General features: G+C 39.9%; 1 protein-coding gene across 13 annotated transcripts in view; it reads right to left on the bottom strand.

The window, feature by feature from the left end:
* LOC126197486 (WD repeat-containing protein 76-like) overlaps positions 1–23,304 on the bottom strand; it is a 400,466-nt gene that overhangs the window by 207,161 nt on the left and 170,001 nt on the right. The gene's annotated exons all lie outside the window — the stretch shown is intronic.

Raw genomic sequence — 23,304 nt, forward strand, 5'->3', positions numbered from 1 at the left:
CACAATTTGAGAAGACAATAATGTCCATACCCACAATACTCAAGGACAAAGTGACCTTTATCGTACATTATTGAAGCTGTCAGTGACTCAGAAAGGAGCTAAATAGCAGTAACAAAAATTTTTGATCATTTACGCAGTAACATAAAATGTGTGTAAGATAGCAAAGCAATTTTTAAAATCTAACTCAAAATCCCCCCCATGAACCATGGACCTTGCCGTTGGTGGGGAGGCTTGCGTGCCTCAGCGATACAGATGGCCATACCGTAGGTGCAACCACAACGGAGGGGCATCTGTTGAGAGGCCAGACAAACATGTGGTTCCTGAAGAGGGGCAGCAGCCTTTTCAGTAGTTGCAGGGGCAACAGTCTGGATGATTGACTGATCTGGCCTTGTAACATTAACCAAAACGGCCTTGCTGTGCTGGTACTGCGAACGGCTGAAAGCAAGGGGAAACTACAGCCGTAATTTTTCCCGAGGACATGCAGCTCTACTGTATGATTAAATGATGATGGCGTCCTCTTGGGTAAAATATTCCGGAGGTAAAATAGTCCCCCATTCGGATCTCCGGGCGGGGACTGCTCAAGAGGACGTCGTTATCAGGAGAAAGAAAACTGGCGTTCTACGGATCGGAGCGTGGAATGTCAGATCACTTAATCGGGCAGGTAGGTTAGAAAATTTAAAAAGAGAAATGGATAGGTTAAAGTTAGATATAGTGGGAATTAGTGAAGTTCGGTGGCAGGAGGAACAAGACTTTTGGTCAGGTGATTACAGGGTTATAAATACAAAATCAAATAGGGGTAATGCAGGAGTAGGTTTAATAATGAATAAAAGAATAGGAGTGCGGGTTAGCTACTACAAACAGCATAGTGAACGCATTATTGTGGCCAAGATAGACACGAAGCCCATGCCTACTACAGTAGTACAAGTTTATATGCCAACTAGCTCTGCAGATGATGAAGAAATAGATGAAATGTATGACGAGATAAAAGAAATTATTCAGGTAGTGAAGGGAGACGAAAATTTAATAGTCATGGGCGACTGGAATTCGTCAGTAGGAAAAGGGAGAGAAGGAAACATAGTAGGTGAATATGGATTGGGGGGAAGGAATGAAAGAGGAAGCCGCCTTGTAGAATTTTGCACAGAGCATAACTTAATCATAGCTAACACTTGGTTCAAGAATCATGAAAGGAGGCTGTATACATGGAAGAAGCCTGGAGATACTGACAGGTTTCAGATAGATTATATAATGGTAAGACAGAGATTTAGGAACCAGGTTTTAAATTGTAAGACATTTCCAGGGGCAGATGTGGATTCTGACCACAATCTATTGGTTATGAACTGCAGAATGAAACTGAAGAAACTGCAAAAAGGTGGGAATTTAAGGAGATGGGATCTGGATAAACTGAAAGAACCAGAGGTTGTAGAGAGTTTCAGGGAGAGCATAAGGGGACAATTGACAGGAATGGGGGAAAGAAATACAGTAGAAGAAGAATGGGTAGCTCTGAGGGATGAAGTGGTGAAGGCAGCAGACGATCAAGTAGGTAAAAAGACGAGGGCTAATAGAAATCCTTGGGTAACAGAAGAAATATTGAATTTAATTGATGAAAGGAGAAAATATAAAAATGCAGTAAATGAAGCAGGCAAAAAGGAATACAAACGTCTCAAAAATGAAATCGACAGGAAGTGCAAAATGGCTAAGCAGGGATGGCTAGAGGACAAATGTAAGGATGTAGAGGCTTGTCTCACTAGGGGTAAGATAGATACTGCCTACAGGAAAATTAAAGAGACCTTTGGAGAGAAGAGAACCACTTGTATGAATATCAAGAGCTCAGATGGAAACCCAGTTCTAAGCAAAGAAGGGAAGGCAGAAAGGTGGAAGGAGTATATAGAGGGTTTATACAAGGGAGATGTACTTGAGGAAAATATTATGGAAATGGAAGAGGATGTAAATGAAGATGAAATGGGAGATAAGATACTGCGTGAAGAGTTTGACAGAGCACTGAAAGACCTGAGTCGAAACAAGGCCCCGGGAGTAGACAACATTCCATTAGAACTACTGATGGCCTCGGGAGAGCCAGTCCTGACAAAACTCTACCATCTGGTGAGCAAGATGTATGAGACAGGCGAAATACCCACAGACTTCAAGAAGAATATAATAATTCCAATCCCAAAGAAAGCAGGTGTTGACAGATGTGAAAATTACCGAACTATCAGTTTAATAAGTCACAGCTGCAAAATACTAACGCGAATTCTTTACAGACGAATAGCAAAACTGGTAGAAGCCGACCTCGGGGATGATCAGTTTGGATTCCGTAGAAATGTTGGAACACGCGAGGCAATACTGACCTTACGACTTATCTTGGAAGAAAGATTAAGAAAAGGCAAACCTACGTTTCTGGCATTTGTAGACTTAGAGAAAGCTTTCGACAATGTTGACTGGAATACTCTCTTTCAAATTCTGAAGGTGGCAGGGGTAAAATACAGGGAACGAAGGGCTATTTACAATTTGTACAGAAACCAGATGGCAGTTATTAGAGTCGAGGGGCATGAAAGGGAAGCAGTGGTTGGGAAAGGAGTGAGACAGGGTTGTAGCCTCTCCCCGATGTTATTCAATCTGTATATTGAGCAAGCAGTAAAGGAAACAAAAGAAAAATTCGGAGTAGGTATTAAAATTCATGGAGAAGAAGTAAAAACTTTGAGGTTCGCCGATGACATTGTAATTCTGTCAGAGACAGCAAAGGACTTGGAAGAGCAGTTGAACGGAATGGACAGTGTCTTGAAAGGAGGATATAAGATGAACATCAACAAAAGCAAAACGAGGATAATGGAATGTAGTCAAATTAAGTCGGGTGATGCTGAGGGAATTAGATTAGGAAATGAGACACTTAAAGTAGTAACGGAGTTTTGCTATTTAGGGAGTAAAATAACCGATGATGGTCGAAGTAGAGAGGATATAAAATGTAGACTGGCAATGGCAAGGAAAGCGTTTCTGAAGAAGAGAAATTTGTTAACATCGAGTATAGATTTAGGTGTCAGGAAGTCGTTTCTGAAAGTATTTGTATGGAGTGTAGCCATGTATGGAAGTGAAACATGGACGATAACCAGTTTGGACAAGAATCGAATGGAAGCTTTCGAAATGTGGTGCTACAGAAGAATGCTGAAGATAAGGTGGGTAGATCACGTAACTAATGAGGAGGTATTGAATAGGATTGGGGAGAAGAGAAGTTTGTGGCACAACTTGACTAGAAGAAGGGATCGGTTGGTAGGACATGTTTTGAGGCATCAAGGGATCACAAATTTAGCATTGGAGGGCAGCGTGGAGGGTAAAAATCGTAGAGGGAGACCAAGAGATCAATACACTAAGCAGATTCAGAAGGATGTAGGTTGCAGTAGGTACTGGGAGATGAAGAAGCTTGCACAGGATAGAGTAGCATGGAGAGCTGCATCAAACCAGTCTCAGGACTGAAGACCACAACAACAACAACTCAAAATCATTTTTTTCCCAGATAATTTATTCTATTCCGCTGACATATTTCTACTTGAAAACTGGCAGCCAGTTTTTACTTTATTAATTTACTAGATTATATATTTTTAAACCCCTTTTTAAGTGTGTACATGGGTAGAACTAAAAAAACAGCGCTTCATTATTGTTAAAACTTATCATTTTTACATTACCCCTAAACTGACTTGTTCCCCATCATTTCTATAAAAGAATCATTCAAATGATGTATGGAACATGTAACTAACAAACATTACTAACAAGTTTCATGTCTGTCGCAGGGTGATTACAACATTAAAGTGCCTGTAAAAAAAAAAGCGGAAGAAGAACGAACTTCTGCACAGGATGAAGTCAAATTTGAATGGAATATTATTGAAGAAGAGGGGGATGCTATGAAAATAAAAAAAATATAGCAAAATTTTCCCATTACATGGCGCTGTAAGCGTCATAATGTAAATGGGTTAAGTTACAAACAACAGATAAATCGTAAAACAATGGCTGTGGTGTGAGTTGCACATTAATCCACCTGTACAGTGCAATGTGCATGACAGCAACAGTTTGTCATTCAACAGTTCATGAGGTTGCCTTGGGTTGGAGTTTATTCAGTGTTCTCACAATGCAGCCTAGGTGGTTGTGTCAAACTTTTTTGTGTTACAATATAGTGCCATGTATGGCATAATCTCATAAAAGAGAAGGGTAACTATGTTTATTTGGATTGTTGTTAATTTATTACCCACTTTCTTATGAAATGTCCCTCAATATTTAGTTACAACCAACACACAGCTAAGCAAATTAAAGTTCAAAAATAACATTTAAATCTACCATGTGCCAAACCAGAGTACATATTCTTCTTGTCTTGGCTGTGAGAGTAGAGGTCTCTAGTCAAATAATATTGTATTAACTATTTTTGCAATTTAGTGAAAGGACTGAAATTCTATCTCTACTTACTGAATGAAAACATTACTTAACTCTCAGTAATTTCAGTCTCCTTTTTCATATGCAGCGATTAGGCTAGTCAGCACTAAATGTATCAAAATTAACATCTCAAGGTCATACTTATGTGATTAATTGTTATGAAAGAATAATTTGAAGTCGTTTTATACTCATATTTTGCATTTTAAGAAAAAGCCACACTTACAAGTATGTGCCTCAACTGAACAAACACGAAATGTCATCTAGAAAACACATGTCAACAAGAACAAGAAGATGAATGTTCTAACTTATGGTTAACATTACTAGCAAAGAGTTACATAAAATCATACAGTGGTCTTTGCCTTTAAATGTCTTTATCCTTATTAGTTTATTATTATTTTTTTTGCATTTCCTCGTGAAAGCTCTTCAGGTATTACTTTTTCTGTTTGGAACAATATATAAAAAATTCTGTCCTATGTAATTTTACTCGTTGCATTAGGGAGACTTATAAGATCGGTTACAACCACCCCCCCCCCTCCCAAACTGCTAGGAGCATGTTTGCAGGTTCAAAAATGGTTCAAATGACTCTGAGCACTATGGGACTCAACATCTGAGGTCATCAGTCCCCTAGACTTAGAACTACTTACACCTACTAACCTAAGGACATCACACACATCAATGCCCAAGGCAGGATTCGAACCCGCGACCGTCTTAGCAACGTGGTTCTGGACTGAAGCGCCTAGAACCGCTCGGCCACAGGGGCCGGCTATGTTTGCAGGAAACCTGCTATTTGCAGTCATTATAAAACATCATTGTGTCATGAATTGTCACTTTTTTACTACACAGGACTATTTCAGAGTGCATTACTTTACAGTCAGATGTTGCATTACTCGACGAATTCTGTTAACATCTTGTCTGAACTACATTGATTTAATGACATGTGATATTGGTTTTGTATCTTCTAAAGCAGTAACCTGGAACGTTGATAACAAATTCTTGGGAAAATCTTACCATCTGCTCGCCCAGTTGGGCAAATGTAATGGGAAGACTCAAGTAAAAACCTGGACTGATCATGTTATATAGAGTGTGACTTTCGAATATTACAAAAACTAGTTTTTACAGAGTTGTTACCTTTCAATATACATTGTATAAAATTCATTGATACTTACGTATTTCCAGGATTTTTCTAAGTTTTATTATTTGGATCTATCTCAACTATTTTCAAAACTACCTTAGATTATGTATTGCTGGCCTAGTTTATCTTAAACATTTCAGAAACTATGAGTTTCACCTTCTTAACACATGTCAGCTTAAGTATTTCAAAACTATTTTAAACTTTATGTTACTAGTATTTTTCATCTTAGGTATTTGGCTAGCTACATAAGTAACAATAGTTCATAATAAAAATTTGCAACTGGATGTGGTATATGTGAAACATTGTTTACAAATTTTATAATTTTGGTACAATTTTTTTATTGGTGTCTTCTTGGTTGGTGGATTCTGCTGCCGGTTTCCATGTAGGTCATCCGGGTTTTGCCACTTTTTGCAGATTGAGTGGACAGATGTGCTTGACCAGCGGTGCCTGTAGCTGTCTAGATAAGTGTCCTAGAGGCACGACTGGGTCATTTCTTCCAGATTGAGCACACAGATGTGCTTGATCCCAATGCCTGTGGCGAGGCCAACGAGTCTTTCTCGTTGTCCTCGTGCCTGTGGCTGGCTACGTAGTGTCCCTAGAGGCATGGCTGGGCCATTTCTCCCGGGTCCTTCTAGCACGCCTGGCATATTCACGCTCGGGAGCGAGCACTTGCGCCTGGACGAGTGATGGTGTAGGTTTCAGTTATAGCAGCCATAGTCCCCCCCCCCTTTTTTTCCTTGCTGGACATTGCCACGCACGCATTTAAGCGGCTCAGCGGTCTGGGTAACATGAAACATTTTCCAAGAATTTTTGTAACATAAATAAACACTTTTATTTATATCATGGACCCAAAAAGGTTGGGAGTGATTAGCTTTGTCTTTGATATGACTCTTTCTTCTTTGGAGATTGCTACAATGCCGGCTGCGGCTGGGGTGGCCAAACGGTTCCAGGCACTACAGTCTGGAACCGCGCGACCGCTACGGTCGCAGGTTCGAATCCTGCCTCGGGCATGGATGTGTGTGCTGTCCGTAGGTTAGTTAGATTTAATTAGTTCTAAGTTCTAGGGGACTGATGACCACAGAAGTTAAGTCCCATAGTGCTCAGAGCCATTTGAACCATTTTTGATTGCCCCAATGAATTTTGCATTTTAGACTTTTTATCGCATGGAAACACCATTTCTCTGCATAGAGCGAGAGTTACGCGCTGCCCTGAAAATACTATATACTCCACACGTGAGCTGCAAATTTCGCTCAACAATGGGTTTTTGGTAAGTAGGGAGCGGTCTACAACGGAAAATTCTGTCCATTCCACAAACATCGACACCTGGTCTCGCGCATCACACCATAGCGTCGTGACATTACAGTTGGACATATTTGTGGGAATTAATGTTGATAGTGTAAAACTTACATATGATACGCATTATCAGTATGTTAGATCACTGGTTTCTTAGTTATTTGTTATTACCTGCAAAGTGCAGCGCTTACTCAGAATGTCTAAATACTTCTTATATAAACGCCCAACTCGTGTACAGAATACTTTAGTGTATTTTTTCTGGTTTATGTTTTCAAACTTTTGTGTAAACACACAGTTCGTCGTGAATGATGTCACTTTAGAGAAAGTCTGTTCAACCACAACACTGATTCGAAGAATTTTCATTCTTCACTTAAAGTTGCAATTTGTTGTTTTGATCACATCAAAGATATTGGTAAATGACTTCGCTTTATGGTAAGTCTTAAGTAAACGTACCACTGCTTCAGTGGCGTGCATTAACACACTTTAGGATACGTTCTTGTTTATGTAGCACTATGGTTTTTTATTATATTGAAAAGAAAATTTGTATCGTCCTATCATAATGAACACGTTTCAGGTAATGCACTTTACTCTTCCTACAACTGTCATGAAACAAAAATGTCTCTCAACACATCCACTTTTGCCACTTGTATAAGTTCAAGCCCTAATCATTTTATCATTAGTGGCTACCTCTTTGGCCTGAGTTTACAAAATTCATTTCACTTTTGGAACATAGAAAAACATACAGTTTTGTTTGACACTTCTGTGGAACATTAGTGTATGTTCTCGTATGGGGAAAACAGTCACAAATACTGGTCCCTTGTTCGAAAGAAACTTTGTACTAAATCGACAAAGAAAACTTCGAGAAGGCTTGGAAAATCTTGCCTAAACTAAATAATGCCTTAAAAGTCTCAACTGAGAGAATATTCTTTGAGACACCATAATGCATTTCAATGGGTTTTTACGTCATAAAACAAAATGTATACATTACATATTAGCTAAACACAGGAATACTTTTGCAAAAATAATTCTTCAAATATTTTTGTTTAGTTATGTGTACAAAGTAAATACTGACATAAAAATATGCACCTTCTCTCTAACAACTACATTTTCTATGAGAAAGATTCCTCCTCTTTCAACTCCCTTCACGTATAACTAATTATCAGGTTTAAATAGTTAGTAATGAAAGTACTCTTACACATCACGAAATTACTGATAGAAATCAAAGAAAACACTTGACACACTTCTTACACTACACATTACTGATACACTTCTAAACTACTATTAACATATTTACATATTTCTGAGATGGTTTTACAGCTTTCTCAGTTCATTCACATACTTGTAACACACGGTAGAAGAGAGTATATTCAATTTGATTTATATTCAGTACACAGATTTCTTTATATTTATATGAAGATAACGGCTCTTGATTTTCACTGTATTTGGATGTGCTAGTAAATAGCTTCCTTCATGAGGAACATCTACAATTTCATATAGTGTGCCATACAGTCTCCGCCATTTTTTGGTTTGTCTTTTCATGGGTGAAGATTTGTGATGTGTTCTGAGCAAGATCTTCTCACTTATAGAGTATCTGTACACATTTTGGACATGCCTGTCATACTGAGTTTTCCTCTTCTGGGCACACCTACGTAAAGTAATTAATGCTTGCTTGACTTTTTCTTCTTTATCCATTTCTCGCCTAGATATCCACAGCAAAGGCTTTAGCCATTCGCTAGACTCTCCATTGTTAAAAGTTAGTTCGGCAGGTGTATAGTTCGATGAGAAATGTGGAAGGGTGTCGAAGATATCTTGCAAAGGTGTGACGTATTCAACCTGTTTTGACTGTTCCATTGATATGTATATTTGCATAAATCTGTTGAATGCTCGGACGATCCTATCTATTGGATTGGATTGTGGGAAATGCACAAATATAATCGTTAAATTTTTCAGTGCCTATACAACCACCGAGGCTTCCAGTTCCATGACACAATAGGGACACTCACATTTGGTCATTATCCTGCTAGCAAATCAAATCCGAAAATTTTTACTTTATGCTTGTTCTGGGAGTCATCTATTTTTAGCAAACACATCCTTAAACCGCAAAATGAGGCGTCAATGGCTAAGCAAAAATCTTTTTTCATATTGGGATGATGCAGTAAACCTGCTTTTAACAGAGCAGCTTTTATTTCTCAAATGCTTTTTGGCGTTCCTTTGTCCAAACCCAAGCAGTGTTTTTACACAATAAACTGAGTAAATTCGGATCATCAAGCAACTGATTAGGAACATAACGACGAAAACACGAAGGAAGGCCTAAAAACGATTTTGATTGTTTCTTGATAGGTGGCATGGCAAAATTTTTATAGTCTTCATTTTTTTCAGGATCAGCTATTATTCCTTTATGAGATATTAAATGTACTAAAAATTTATTCTTATTTCTTCCAAACTTATATTTGTCAACATTAGCAGTGACTCCGACTTTAACGAACTTTTCTAACACTTTTTCTAAAAGTTGCAGATGCTCTTCTCAGGTCATGGTCACGAGAAATAAGTCATCAACGTAAAAAGTCACTTTATCCAGTAGTTCGGGTCCTAGCACACTGTCCAGTTGAGAGTGTCACTACTGCACCCACATTTAACCTGAAAGGTACAACTTTGAATACTAACTTCTTCTGGAGAAAATCAAAGCAGTATATTTCCATGATCTTTCCGACAACAACACTTGCCAGTAGGATATCACAAATCGATGCTGGACAAACATCTTGTGCCATACAATCTCTGCAGTAATTCTGTCAAGGGCTCTGGAAGTATAGTACAAGTATAACGATTTTATTTACATCATATGTATCTAATATCCAATCTATTTTTTCACCTGTCTTCGCCACAGCCAACAATGGACCGCTATATTGAGAGTAAGATGTCTCAATTATTCTCCATTGCAGCATTCGTCTAATTTCTTGTGTAACCGCTTCCTTTTTCATCCAAGGTACTGACTACACAGCTTTGCAGCAAGATTTGTGTGGGGCATTTGCATATCATATACATATTCTTTGATGATACCTGGTTTCTTTGACAATACTAATGTATAATGGTATAGCAAAGAAGATAGCTCAGTTTGTTGCTTGCTGTCCAGATGTTATTCAGTCACCTTTGACTCACAGTTTTTCAATTGTCCTGAATTTCCTCACTAAAGGCTTCAGGCTCTATATACTTCTCATTACATTCCTCGACTATATGTAGGACCTGTGACACTCCATATTTAATTCTGATGCTCTGACAGTATTTTCTATGCACCTTAGATGTTTTAACCAGCCCCAAATGAACCATTTTTTCTTTATCAATTAAGTACATTTGCCTTCAGAGAGGCAGATTTTTGCGTTCCTCTCACGAAGAAAGACACAAACCAGGATACAGGGTATTTTTAAATTCTCGATATCAAAAATATTACATTTCTTGTCTTCATTTTCACTTACAATATTAACTTGTCTCTGGGTTTTAATATTCTGAGTATGTGCTGCTATGTCACCTGTAATTTTACAATTTTATACTGGAAAAACTGGTACTTTCTTGTCGTGATTAATTTTTTGAAAAAGTTCCAGGTTCATTAAATTCGCTGAAACACTGGAGTCAATAATAATGTTAGTTGTCATCTCACTTATTTTTCTTCGAAGAGCAGATTATATTAGTAGTATGCTATTGGCGTAGATGAGATTTTCTTCTTGTACTAGCAGCTTGCAATATTAGTAGTATGCTGTTGGCATGGACGAGATTCACTGATCAGTTCTTGTCGGATGTCCATACTATCATTATAATGCAACATTTTAATATCTTCCACAAGTTCGCTGCCACTCTTAGCTAAGGCGAGTAAGCATGGCCGTCTTTAGTTTAACTGTTTTGAAGGTCCTTGCGCTTTTCGTCTACGACTTCGAATATCCTTACTAACTGGTTAGGTTGCTATCAGGATTGCTCTTTTGCTCTGTTATCGTCCGTACTAGGCATCGGTATACACTAGACTCTTGCTAATCCAGCCATTCCTTGTGTGTATGGGTCCCGGATTAGCGAAAGTGCCAGATTATGGAGAGTGTCTTAAATTTAGTGTAAACACATAAGGATTATATTTTATTAAGCCCCAAGGTACATTGATTTTCATGACAAACCTAGTCCATAATTGGGTACATATACATTAGTATCAGTCACCAGGGAAGACTTCCCAAATTTTTAGTTGTAGAAATGACATTACGCGACGGCAGTACGTTGCATCACACAACAGCTTTACAAGCATTACGTCGGTACTACTTGTTTTATGATTGTTGCATAATGTACTTCAGGAAGATGTCTGCAGCTTCAGAACCAGCAGCGTGAGATATCTTCATGTTCTCTCCTCCTATGTCCTCTTCTTCATCACTTTCATTGTAACTTTCATGTACACTTTGGATTATCTCTTCATCTGTTCAAGTTTGGTCATAAACCGATGCTCGTCGAGCATTGTACTCAGTAGCAATGGCTTTCTGTATCTCTAATTTCGAGTTTCTGAAGTCTAGACTAAGTTGCTTCCTTTTAGAAGCCATGACACCGAACCGTAAAGAAAGCCAAAATTTCAAACACGTATAGAATTGTTCAACGTTTTAGTTAACTAACTACATTTCTGCACGCAAAAATTCGTTATGGGTATTGTGCGTCATTTCTGCTTAAGCGATTGGAGGCTGGATGTGGGATAGATTACTGAGAGGACGGACTACTGAGGGTCAGATTAGCGAGAGTTTAGTGTAGTCTGCATTGGAGGACGTATTGTGCTGTTTACCCAAATTACAAGTTTGTTAACTTGGCAACTTTTCCTGTAGTGTTACTGTTGTTCAGATTTACAAATATTCCATTATTCCTATTACTGGCTTCTGGTGCATAGCCGGGACTTGAATTCTGTTGCCAAGGGCCTGAATAGCTATCCCGCCACTGGTTCCTGCCATAAGGATGGTTGTTCGGGGAGTTATGTCAAGACCTATCTCTGAATTCTCTCTTTTTTTATTAAACTTTTGCTGGCCATTCGTTTGTGATTCATAATACTTCTGTTCATTTACAAACATTGGTGAATACATATTGAATTTTGGTGAACTGTGTTGTTTGTCTGCTTCTGATTTACAGTCGGTCGATAACCCTTTTCCAAAGAACAATAAACGTGCATCGACCTCCCTTTTCCACTGTGGAATCTTTGCAGTTATCGCACTTTTATCTGTTGAAATTCGCGTTTAATCGCGGTTACCTTTTCGCCACCACCGAACGCGACTTCTGAGCTGATGCGTTGGATAGCAGCTGAAATTTCGTTTCACGCATGTTCGTTGATTTCTCCATCTTTTACCTGAACCCTATTGGGTATACCTTTTTCTAAAGCTTTATTTGCGCTTCTAATTGCTCGTCCAAGTACTGTTTACTTTCGAGTTTTAAGTACTTGACGTATCTCGAGAGTGTTTCAGCACTCGACTCCACGGTTTCCTGCCTGTAACGCTTGTACATCTGCGTTCAGTTTAGTTAACTCTTCAGGAAAACCCCGATAAGCATTCTTTACACTTGAAAGTTCTTCTTTCATTTAATCTAGTTCTAATAGTAATTTGCGACCAATTTCTTCTTGCTTCCGATCCCTTTCTTCACCACGCGCTTCCAATTTTCTGAAAAATTTCACAAATGGGTCTACTCCTGAAAAACAGTGAATTTCTGTTCAGTTCCAGGTGTCACGCTTACCAACGTTCTCCACTTTAGTTTCCGTGCCTTCAATTCTGCTTGTCCGTAATTCAGCTTGAGTCGACTTTGAGGGGAAATTCACTGGCTTGTCACCTTCAGTATCATGGACGTTTTGGTTGAACCTAAATCAGACACGTCCGTCAAATCGTTTGTATCTCGTTTCCTCAGTTTGACCATCTCAACGTTTTCTATTCCCTAAAAATTCGTTACACTCAACCACTGTCTTTTAGTTGATCTAGATAAGGAAATATTTGTGCTGTAATATTAAAACTGTAATGTAAAAAAATCGCTCTGAGCACTATGGGACTTAACATCTGTGGTCATCAGTCCCCTAGAACTTAGAACTACTTAAACCTAACTAACCTAAGGACATCACACACATCCATGCCCGAGGCAGGATTCGAACCTGCGACCGTAGCGGTCGCGCAGTTCCGGACTGAGCGCATAGAACCGCGAGACCACCGCGGCCGGCAAAACTGTAATGTAACATGGAATGTTATATCATTTACTGACTTTCAAAACTATCGAAAGAATGATGGCAGTTCTATGCAGAACTGCCTACATGGAAAGAGTCTTCAATCACATGAATCATTAATGGTATAATCCTAGAAACAAACTGAGTGTTAACACGATACGAGCAGAATTTTGTATTCACTGTAATTTGAAGTTTGCAACACGCAACAACTATTACAAAAAAATTAAAAGTAACAAATTCATTGAAGGCTGTAACTATTAATAATAAATGTAATTTTTAATGTTTACCAAGTGTTTTACTTTGTTCACCCTCAGCCTCAGTTCAGCGAATCCTCTCGTCACATAAAGTTCGGTAATTTTGTCAATTTAATCTGACAACCCTACGCAGCATTCATCTTATCGGAAAAAAAAAATGCCCCTGCGATAAACGACGTCGTCAATCCGCACGACATAGTTACCTCTGCAGAAGTACTGCTGGATGTGAGAGCGGATTTTCCGTTGCCCGCATTCTGCAATTCTGTATATCCACATGACCTTGGAGATGGAAGTGGGCTTCTCTGTGCACAGAATGTTCCATGGCCATTCACTGTACAGTTCCAAGCGATCAAGATGTTCTAGAGCAAACGTTTGTCTTACCGGCAGATCAGCATGAAGCAACTCATGGACAGTGGCAATTTTGTATGGGTAGCAATGCAGGATGTTTCGTGGAATTTTATGCACCGTGCCTACAGGTATTGTCAACGCTCGGTCAATTCGCTGTACACTACATGTTTCCAATCACACTGCTCGCTCGCCCCCCCCCCCCCCCCCTTAAAATGCTGTGGCCACATCATCTACTGATGTATCAATTGTTTTGTCCCTCTACCACACTGCACTACAAAAGAACCTGTCTTTTCGAATTTCGTAATCGTTTACTCCAGACTTGGCAGATATTATAGGAGAAGCGCTTTTTATTCATGCCCTTGAGTGCCTGGAACTCCTGCAGAGCTGCTGGCTCACAGTCACTGTTGTTGTAAAAGGGCTTTTAGCAGCAGGGTGTGATCCTGCATTCGGGCAGTCATGCCGAGTGCGTCAGACACAAACTGAGGAACAGTTGTATATCTCGCTCACAGCGCCGTCTAGTGGCAAAATTCCCTCCTCCTTCGATAATATTCCGATCAAATTTGAAGTCAGTCTGGGCAGTGATCCTGTTTTTTTACAGCGTTTTGAAACTGGAACTCTAATTATGATCACCCTGTATATAACAGATATAACGTCAATTAATGAAAACATTACTCCATTTCAAACTAACTCATTTAATGAACCAAAGGGCAATAGAGATATGCACCTCTTTCTTCACACACCTCTTTCTTCACTAACATTACAATAGGCTACGTCTTACTTTCCTTTTCTTTATGATGTCTTACACACACACACATTGGTATTTTTTTGTTTCCTTGCTTGTGTAAATTAAATTTATTTTTATTTTTAGAACAGATATAATAGCATGACCGTTGAAGATGCCATCTATAATGAGAAAAGAATTTATGGGTTTAAAAAATAAAATCATAAAAACGGCCTCAGTTAAACTTCGGAGAAGCAGAGTGAGTGAAAGGATGATCATTTTCAAATTAATATTCGTCTTTTGTCTGACATCCTTCACTGTCAGCCACTTCCCTCTTCACCTTTCATCCTCCTAGCAAAATATGCAGGATTAATATATTATCAGAAAACTGAATTTTTAATGTTTTATTGTCTTTTTTGTAAAAAGCCATAACTAAAATTGTAATCATGCAATAAATCTGAAAATTTTATTGTAGTGTCCTGAGAGCTTCATAAGACCATTGAATTATAGTTATTAATTTATAGTACAAATTGTACCGTTAACAAAGTTTTTAATTATGAACATCCAAAATTAACTTTTTTTCTACATACAATCATCTAAAAATCAGAATGTAATTGCAGGATCTCGTAGTTTTTAGTTTCAGGCAGACAGAAATACGTGGCGAACAGTTCCAAAAAATTTCAGAGCACTAGCGCATCTACAGTTTGAGAAAAGGCTTCTAATAAAGTAAAAAATATAAAAGAGAGAAAATGAGGTTCAAAGATTTTCTTCTCATACTTCTACATGTAATAAGCTTATCTCAATTTTAAAATCTTCCAAACAGACACTCCTCATCCTCCAGGTTTTTATTCTCTCCTCTTCGAATCTGCCTGGCCTGTATTTGCGGGTAAGACACTGACTGATCTGTTAGTTTTCTTGACCCTGCTCTCGTCAATGGTGTAAAATGCTTTTGTTGTAAACACACCAGTGTCTATACCAACTCTCTCCAGAACTTCAATTCTGCCATTATTTCCGTTATTGTAACATAAAACTGCACCATAGACACCAATTTTGAGTACTTAAAATCCACAGAATGTCCTTTTTGAGTATCCAATCCAAATTAAATTATTGAGGCTTTCATTTGCATTTTTTATCTTTCCGTGAAGACACTTCCTCACTAAATCAGGGTTTGCAAGAAACCTGAATGTGGGCTTAATTGCATTCATAAAAGGTTCTGATAACGACTGTTTATGTGAATACGTCTCATTTCTGTTGTTGAACTGACACTAATCATCTTTCGGGCACAGATTGTGCGTTGGTGTTTGGTCAGTGGATAATTTGTGGAAAAAAATCGCCCACACAGCACGCCTCATTGCCTCTACATTATGTATGTTTTTCCTGATAGGTCTCCCATAAAATAACTGAAGAGAATCAATTTCTTTCAGAGTAAGCCTGCTTTTCCTCCTAGTGGTTTTCTATCCTCAAATACTAAACCTTTCTTCTTTTTCAGCAAGCGACAAAGCCTACCACCAAGCCTCTTTTGGATGTGGCCAACACATTCCTACTTTTCTATGGTTGTATTGTGCGAATTTTTATCTGTTACAGCTCTGAACAAAGAGGAAACCCCATCACCAAGGTGTTTAATATAGCTAACACTGTACTGGTTCTCAGATCTGGAGAACATCCTCACAACTGCAGTAGCCTCCATGCCCCCACTTCAGCCACTATAATTTTTAGAGCGTGCAGTTTCTCACTGTCTTCATCGTTAGACATTTTCCTTATTGTACACTGGTGGCAGTATTTAGACATAATTTCTACATCTAAAACTTTACCTGAGTCAATACCAATAACAGAGGAAACTCCATACAGAGATGTGTGACCCCTTTTCATCCATGTCCCATCTACAGACACACACAGATCAGTAACATTTGTAGGGGATTCACTATCATGATTATCTACACCAGGATCTATTTCTTTTTGGTTTATTTCCACGAATTCCTCCACTGCTTTCTTCATAGAAACTTTGGCAGGATCGCATACAGCATCAGACATTTCTTTACTTATATTTTCAATCCTTACAAAAAGTGGAGGCACGTTCAGAAAACGACACAGTAAATTACTTCCTTCCCTGGCCCATCCAAGACATCTCAGAGCATATGCTAACCTAAGATTGCTTTCATAGGTATCAGTGTCAGTTTTTTTGGAGGAGGAAAATGAAAATTCATAGCCACACGAATTACAAATTAATTTAAAATTACAAGTTATTCCCACTCTTCTTTCTTCAGCAACAATCTTGCATTCCATTTTTGTACAGCTAACACATGAACATGAAAACTTTATAGCCTGGCAGAGAAGCTCTACATCAGTAAGTCAGAATCCAGTGGAATACATAACTGGATCATTCATGCACGTGTACAATTCTCCTGTCCCAAGTTTCGATGCTGAAGCTGAGAGCTTATGTTCTTCATTTCGAGCTGCTTCCTCTTTTTTTTTGGTAAACCGATTTCGTTAAACGTCCGTTTCCTAAACTCAGATTTTCCACCACCCATTATGCATAAATCTTTACTTCCAAGTAAAGGTTTGCGAATTCAACCTTCCACCTACTAATGTGTGTTAGTATTGTGAAAACATAAATAAACCACATTCAAGAAAGTTTTCAGGTAAAGGTATAGACGTCAGCCAGATATACAGATGACAGCCGAAGACATCTAAAGGAAATAGCCTTCACACTGACAAAAATTCTACTAAAGCAGGAAGTTTCCTAAATGTCGGAAAAGGTGGGAGTGACCGCCAGTGCAGTGTTAACCAGTTTAACGATTTAAAAGCATTTCTAAACATGCTGTCACGATAAAATTAACACGTAACATGTATTAAACTGTGTAGACCAAGAAAATACTATTTCTGAAAAATCGATTTTTTTAAACCAAAATACACTCCTGGAAATGGAAAAAAGAACACATTGACACCGGTGTGTCAGACCCACCATACTTGCTCCGGACACTGCGAGAGGGCTGTACAAGCAATGATCACACGCACGGCACAGCGGATACACCAGGAACCGCGGTGTTGGCCGTCGAATGGCGCTAGCTGCGCAGCATTTGTGCACCGCCGCCGTCAGTGTCAGCCAGTTTGCCGTGGCATACGGAGCTCCATCGCAGTCTTTAACACTGGTAGCATGCCGCGACAGCGTGGACGTGAACCGTATGTGCAGTTGACGGACTTTGAGCGAGGGCGTATAGTGGGCATGCGGGAGGCCGGGTGGACGTACCGCCGAATTGCTCAACACGTGGGGCGTGAGGTCTCCACAGTACATCGATGTTGTCGCCAGTGGTCGGCGGAAGGTGCACGTGCCCGTCGTCCTGGGACCGGACCGCAGCGACGCACGGATGCACGCCAAGACCGTAGGATCCTACGCAGTGCCGTAGGGGACCGCACCGCCACTTCCCAGCAAATTAGGGACGCTGTTGCTCCTGGGGTATCGGCGAGGACCATTCGCAACCGTCTCCATGAAGCTGGGCTACGGTCCCGCACACCGTTAGGCCGTCTTCCGCTCACGCCCCAACATCGTGCAGCCCGCCTCCAGTGGTGTCGCGACAGGCGTGAATGGAGGGACGAATGGAGACATGTCGTCTTCAGCGATGAGAGTCGCTTCTGCCTTGGTGCCAATTATGGTCGTATGCGTGTTTGGCGCCGTGCAGGTGAGCGCCACAATCAGGACTGCATACGACCGAGGCACACAGGGCCAACACCCGGCATCATGGTGTGGGGAGCGATCTCTACACTGGCCGTACACCACTGGTGATCGTCGAGGGGACACTGAATAGTGCACGGTACATCCAAACCGTCATCGAACCCATCGTTCTACCATTCCTAGACCGGCAAGGGAACTTGCTGTTCCAACAGGACAATGCACGTCCGCATGTATCCCGTGCCACCCAACGTGCTCTAGAAGGTGTAAGTCAACTACCCTGGCCAGCAAGATCTCCGGATCTGTCCCCCATTGAGCATGTTTGGGACTGGATGAAGCGTCGTCTCACGCGGTCTGCACGTCCAGCACGAACGCTGGTCCAACTGAGGCGCCAGGTGGAAATGGCATGGCAAGCCGTTCCACAGGACTACATCCAGCATCTCTACGATCGTCTCCATGGGAGAATAGCAGCCTGCATTGCTGCGAAAGGTGGATATACACTGTACTAGTGCCGACATTGTGCATGCTCTGTTGCCTGTGTCTATGTGCCTGTGGTTCTGTCAGTGTGATCATGTGATGTATCTGACCCCAGGAATGTGTCAATAAAGTTTTCCCTTCCTGGGACAACGAATTCACGGTGTTCTTATTTCAATTTCCAGGAGTGTACATTACCCCTTAAGTGAAAATAATCACTCGCTTTTTATCCAAACATTGTTTTATGGTTATTATAACAATGGTTATGGTTATTATAACAAAATGCGTATGAGTCTTGTTGTACGAACAGTAATAACAGGCTTGGGCAAAGTTTGCTTATCCGCCACTACAGCCATCTCACGGGCTTAACTACGAGTTGTAGTAATTATTACAGGCCTGCTTGCTTCTTAATTTACGAAGTCCGATCTCCCAGTGCAAACAATATTGGGGCAAATGTGATATTCAAAGCTGACACGGTAGCGAAAAATAAGAAACCCAGTTACTCCTGAAACATATAATATTTTGTGCAAGTTTAAAGATTTTCAAAATCGTCATCTGTTTAACTCTCCAGTAGAATTGAACTGGCGATCGTTCGTGGGACTATCAAAACAAATCAGTAATATGCTGTATAGGGAACCAATGCAATTTTATTCCAAAAAATGTATCTTTCATGTTAGCCAACGAGACCTAAATGTTAATTTCTAGAGACTCATAAAAGTTAAAAGGGAAAGACATTTATTGTAAATTAGCAGAGAAATTAACAGAAGGAATATAAAATCAGGAAATGGCATGAAACAAAGAGAAATAACAGTTAATAAATTTCTTGCGAATACACTGTTAGCGGCTACAACACGAGGTAAGATAATATACCACTCATTCTGCCTAGTTTCTGTAGGTGTAAAATTTGTTTATTTGTGACTTCGTCATTTGAGATCTTCTTATTATTAATTAATTATTGCACGTTTCGTAAAAGAGTCACTAGATTCCAGAATATGTAGAACTGTAGCTTGACGTAATGATTTGTAATTGTTTTAACATGCGCAAATACCATCTGTGTACTCTTTATACACATACCACATTACGATCAGTATAGCACGTTAGAGTGGTGAAAGCCCAACAGCAGTTCACAATCTTTCACACCGAGGGACTGAGTTCGAGTTTCAGAGGGTGAATTTGCCACTGAAAATTTAATGTGATAGCTGCGACGAGTGAAATTAAATCGCCGGCTATAGAGGAGATTATTGCTGAAACTATCAGTGTCGTAACAGTTCCAATAACATTAATTTTATAAAAACTAGAGACTATGGCTGATGACACAGCCACTATGAAAGAACAACAGGATAACTTATCCAATCAGGTTGCGCAAGTAACTGACCAAGTCAAAAATCAGACTGAACAGTTAAAAACTAAGGTTGCCAGTTACACGACCAACAAGTTGCAAGCTGATATGGAAACCATAACTAATGAGACCTCCGACTTGAAAACCTCTATTAGAAGTATTCCTGAACCTGTGGAGGAGCTGACTGAAAATCTGATTACTTTGCAATTACAGCAAGAAACTATGAAATCCAACCTTCAATAGGTGGTAACACAAGTAGAAGATCTCTCCAATGAAAATGAAATGAAATTAGATGAATTTTTTATGGAAAAGAACATTCATCAAACTGTATAGTAACTGCCAATAATAATATTGATTTGTTAGGAACTAGCAATAGACTCATTAACGGCAATATTACTAACATACATTCGACCAGGACACTATATGTACTAAACTGTGTTCCCGTCTCTGCCTTAACCGTGCAAGTACGCAGTGGCCTCGAATTTATAGTCACAAGAATTATTTATGAATAAATGCTGGAGCAAATGAAAACGATTAATGTTTAGTGAAAAGGAAACAAATTATTTACACTAAATATAAACTTTTCTTCTCGTGCACGCAATAACATTTGTGTGTAACTATCATAATTCAACCCTACGTATCTTTTAGATTACATTATATTTACTTTCATTCCAACTGATCCGTAGTGAGGAGGTCCCCCAGGATGTGGAACATATCTGAAAAACAACAATACATGACAAATATTTAAAACTAAAACAAATAAGCTAATGTACCATTCCACAGGTTCCAAGTGGAATGATCGTCATCTTTGTTTTTAGATATATATAAACACTCCTTATATATATATATATATATATATATATATATATATATATATATATATATATATATAATAGAGGGAAACATTCCACGTAGGAAAAATATATCTAAAAACAAAGATGATGTGACTTACCAAATGAAAGTGCTGGCAGGTCGACAGACACACAAACGAACACAGACATACACACAAAATTCAAGCTTTCGCAACAAACTGTTGCCTCATCAGGAAAGAGGGAAGGAGAGGGAAAGACGAAAGGATGTGGGTTTTAAGGGAGAGGGTAAGGAGTCATTCCAATCCCGGGAGCAGATAGACTTACCTTAGGGGGAAAAAAGGACGGGTATACACTCGCGCGCACACACACACACACATATCCATCCACACATATACAGACACAAGCACACATATTTAAAGACAAAGACAAAGACAAACCAACACAGACATACACACAAAATTCAAGCTTTCGCAACAAACTGTTGCCTCATCAGGAAAGAGGGAAGGAGAGGGAAAGACGAAAGGATGTGGGTTTTAAGGGAGAGGGTAAGGAGTCATTCCAATCCCGGGAGCGGAAAGACTTACCTTAGGGGGAAAAAAGGACGGGTATACACTCGCGCACACACACACACACACATATCCATCCACACATATACAGACACAAGCACACATATTTAAAGACAAAGACAAAGACAAACCAACACAGACATACACACAAAATTCAAGCTTTCGCAACAAACGGTTGCTTCATCAGGAAGGAGGGAAGGAGAGGGAAAGACGAAAGGATGTGGGATGGTTCAACCATTACACCAACAACCTGACAACAGCTTTCGCATCCTGCAACTACCCTCCCGACCTGGTACAGAAGCAAATAACCAGAGCCACTTCCTCATCCTCTCAAACCCAGAAACTCCCACAGAAGAACCACAAAAGTGCCCCACTTGTGACAGGATACTTTCCGGGCCTGGATCAGACTCTGAATGTGGCTCTCCAGCAGGGATACGACTTCCTCAAATCCTGCCCTGAAATGAGATCCATCCTTCATGAAATCCTCCCCACTCCACCAAGAGTGTCTTTCCGCCGTCCACCTAACCTTCGTAACCTCTTAGTTCATCCCTATGAAATCCCCAAACCTTCTTCCCTACCCTCTGGCTCCTACCCTTGTAACCGCCCCCGGTGTAAAACCTGTCCCATGCACCCTCCTACCACCACCTACTCCAGTCCTGTAACCCGGAAGGTGTACACGATCAAAGGCAGAGCCACGTGTGAAAGCACCCACGTGATTTACCAACTGACCTGCCTACACTGTGACGCATTCTATGTGGGAATGACCAGCAACAAACTGTCCATTCGCATGAATGGACACAGGCAGACAGTGTTTGTTGGTAATGAGGATCACCCTGTGGCTAAACATGCCTTGGTGCACGGCCAGCACATCTTGGCACAGTGTTACACCGTCCGGGTTATCTGGATACTTCCCACTAACACCAACCTATCCAAACTCCGGAGATGGGAATTTGCTCTTCAATATATCCTCTCTTCCCGTTACCCACCAGGCCTCAATCTCCGCTAATTTCAAGTTGCTGCCACTCATACCTCACCTGTCATTCAACAACATCTTTGCCTCTGCACTTCCACCTCGACTGACATCTCTGCCCAAACTCTTTGCCTTTTAATATGTCTGCTTGTGTCTGTATATGTGTGGATGGATATGTGTGTGTGTGCGAGTGTATACCCGTCCTTTTTTCCCCCTAAGGTAAGTCTTTCCGCTCCCGGGATTGGAATGACTCCTTACCCTCTCCTTTAAAACCCACATCCTTTCGTCTTTCCCTCTCCTTCCCTCTTTCCTGACGAAGCAACCGTTGGTTGCGAAAGCTAGAATTTTGTGTGTATATTTGTGTTTGTTTGTGTGTCTATCGACGTGCCAGCGCTTTCGTTTGGTAAGTCACATCATCTTAACCTGAGAAATTCATCAATGGACTATAAGGAGTTGGCCACCAATAAATCCTTTAGGCTCCTCTTAAAGTGAATTTCATTGGTTAAGCTTTCTATGGCTGCTGGAAAGTTATTGAAAATATGTGTTCCTGAATAATGCACACCTTTTTGTACAAGACTAAGTGACTTTAAATCCTTGTGAAGATTATTCTTATTTCTAGTATTGATTCCATGAACTGAGCTGTTGGTTTGAAAAAGTGATATATTTTTAATGACAAATTTCATTAAGGAATAAATATATTGGGAAGCAGTAGTTAGTATCCCTAGTTCCCTAAACAGGCTTCTGCAGGATGTTCTTGAGTTCACACCACATATAACTCTTACTGCACGTCCTTGTGCCCGGAAAAACTTTAGCTTGGCTTGATGAATTACCCCAAAAAATAATCGCATACGATATTATGGAACGAAAGTAAGCATAGTGTGCCAGCTTCTTAATTTTTATATCACCTATGTCTGACAAAATTCGCATTGCAAACAGAGATTTGTTAAGACGCTTCAGCAGTTATGTGGTGTGCTCCTCCCAGTTGAATTTATTATCTAGCTGTAATCCCAAGAATTTAACACTGTCCACTTCTATCTTCTTGTCATCGTATGTTAGACATATACTCGTGGGACACCCCTTACAAGTTCTGAACTGCATGTAGTGTGTTTT

The sequence above is a fragment of the Schistocerca nitens genome, chromosome 1, assembly GCF_023898315.1.
Source record: "Schistocerca nitens isolate TAMUIC-IGC-003100 chromosome 1, iqSchNite1.1, whole genome shotgun sequence".
In the NCBI taxonomy this organism is placed as follows: Eukaryota; Metazoa; Arthropoda; class Insecta; order Orthoptera; family Acrididae; genus Schistocerca; species Schistocerca nitens.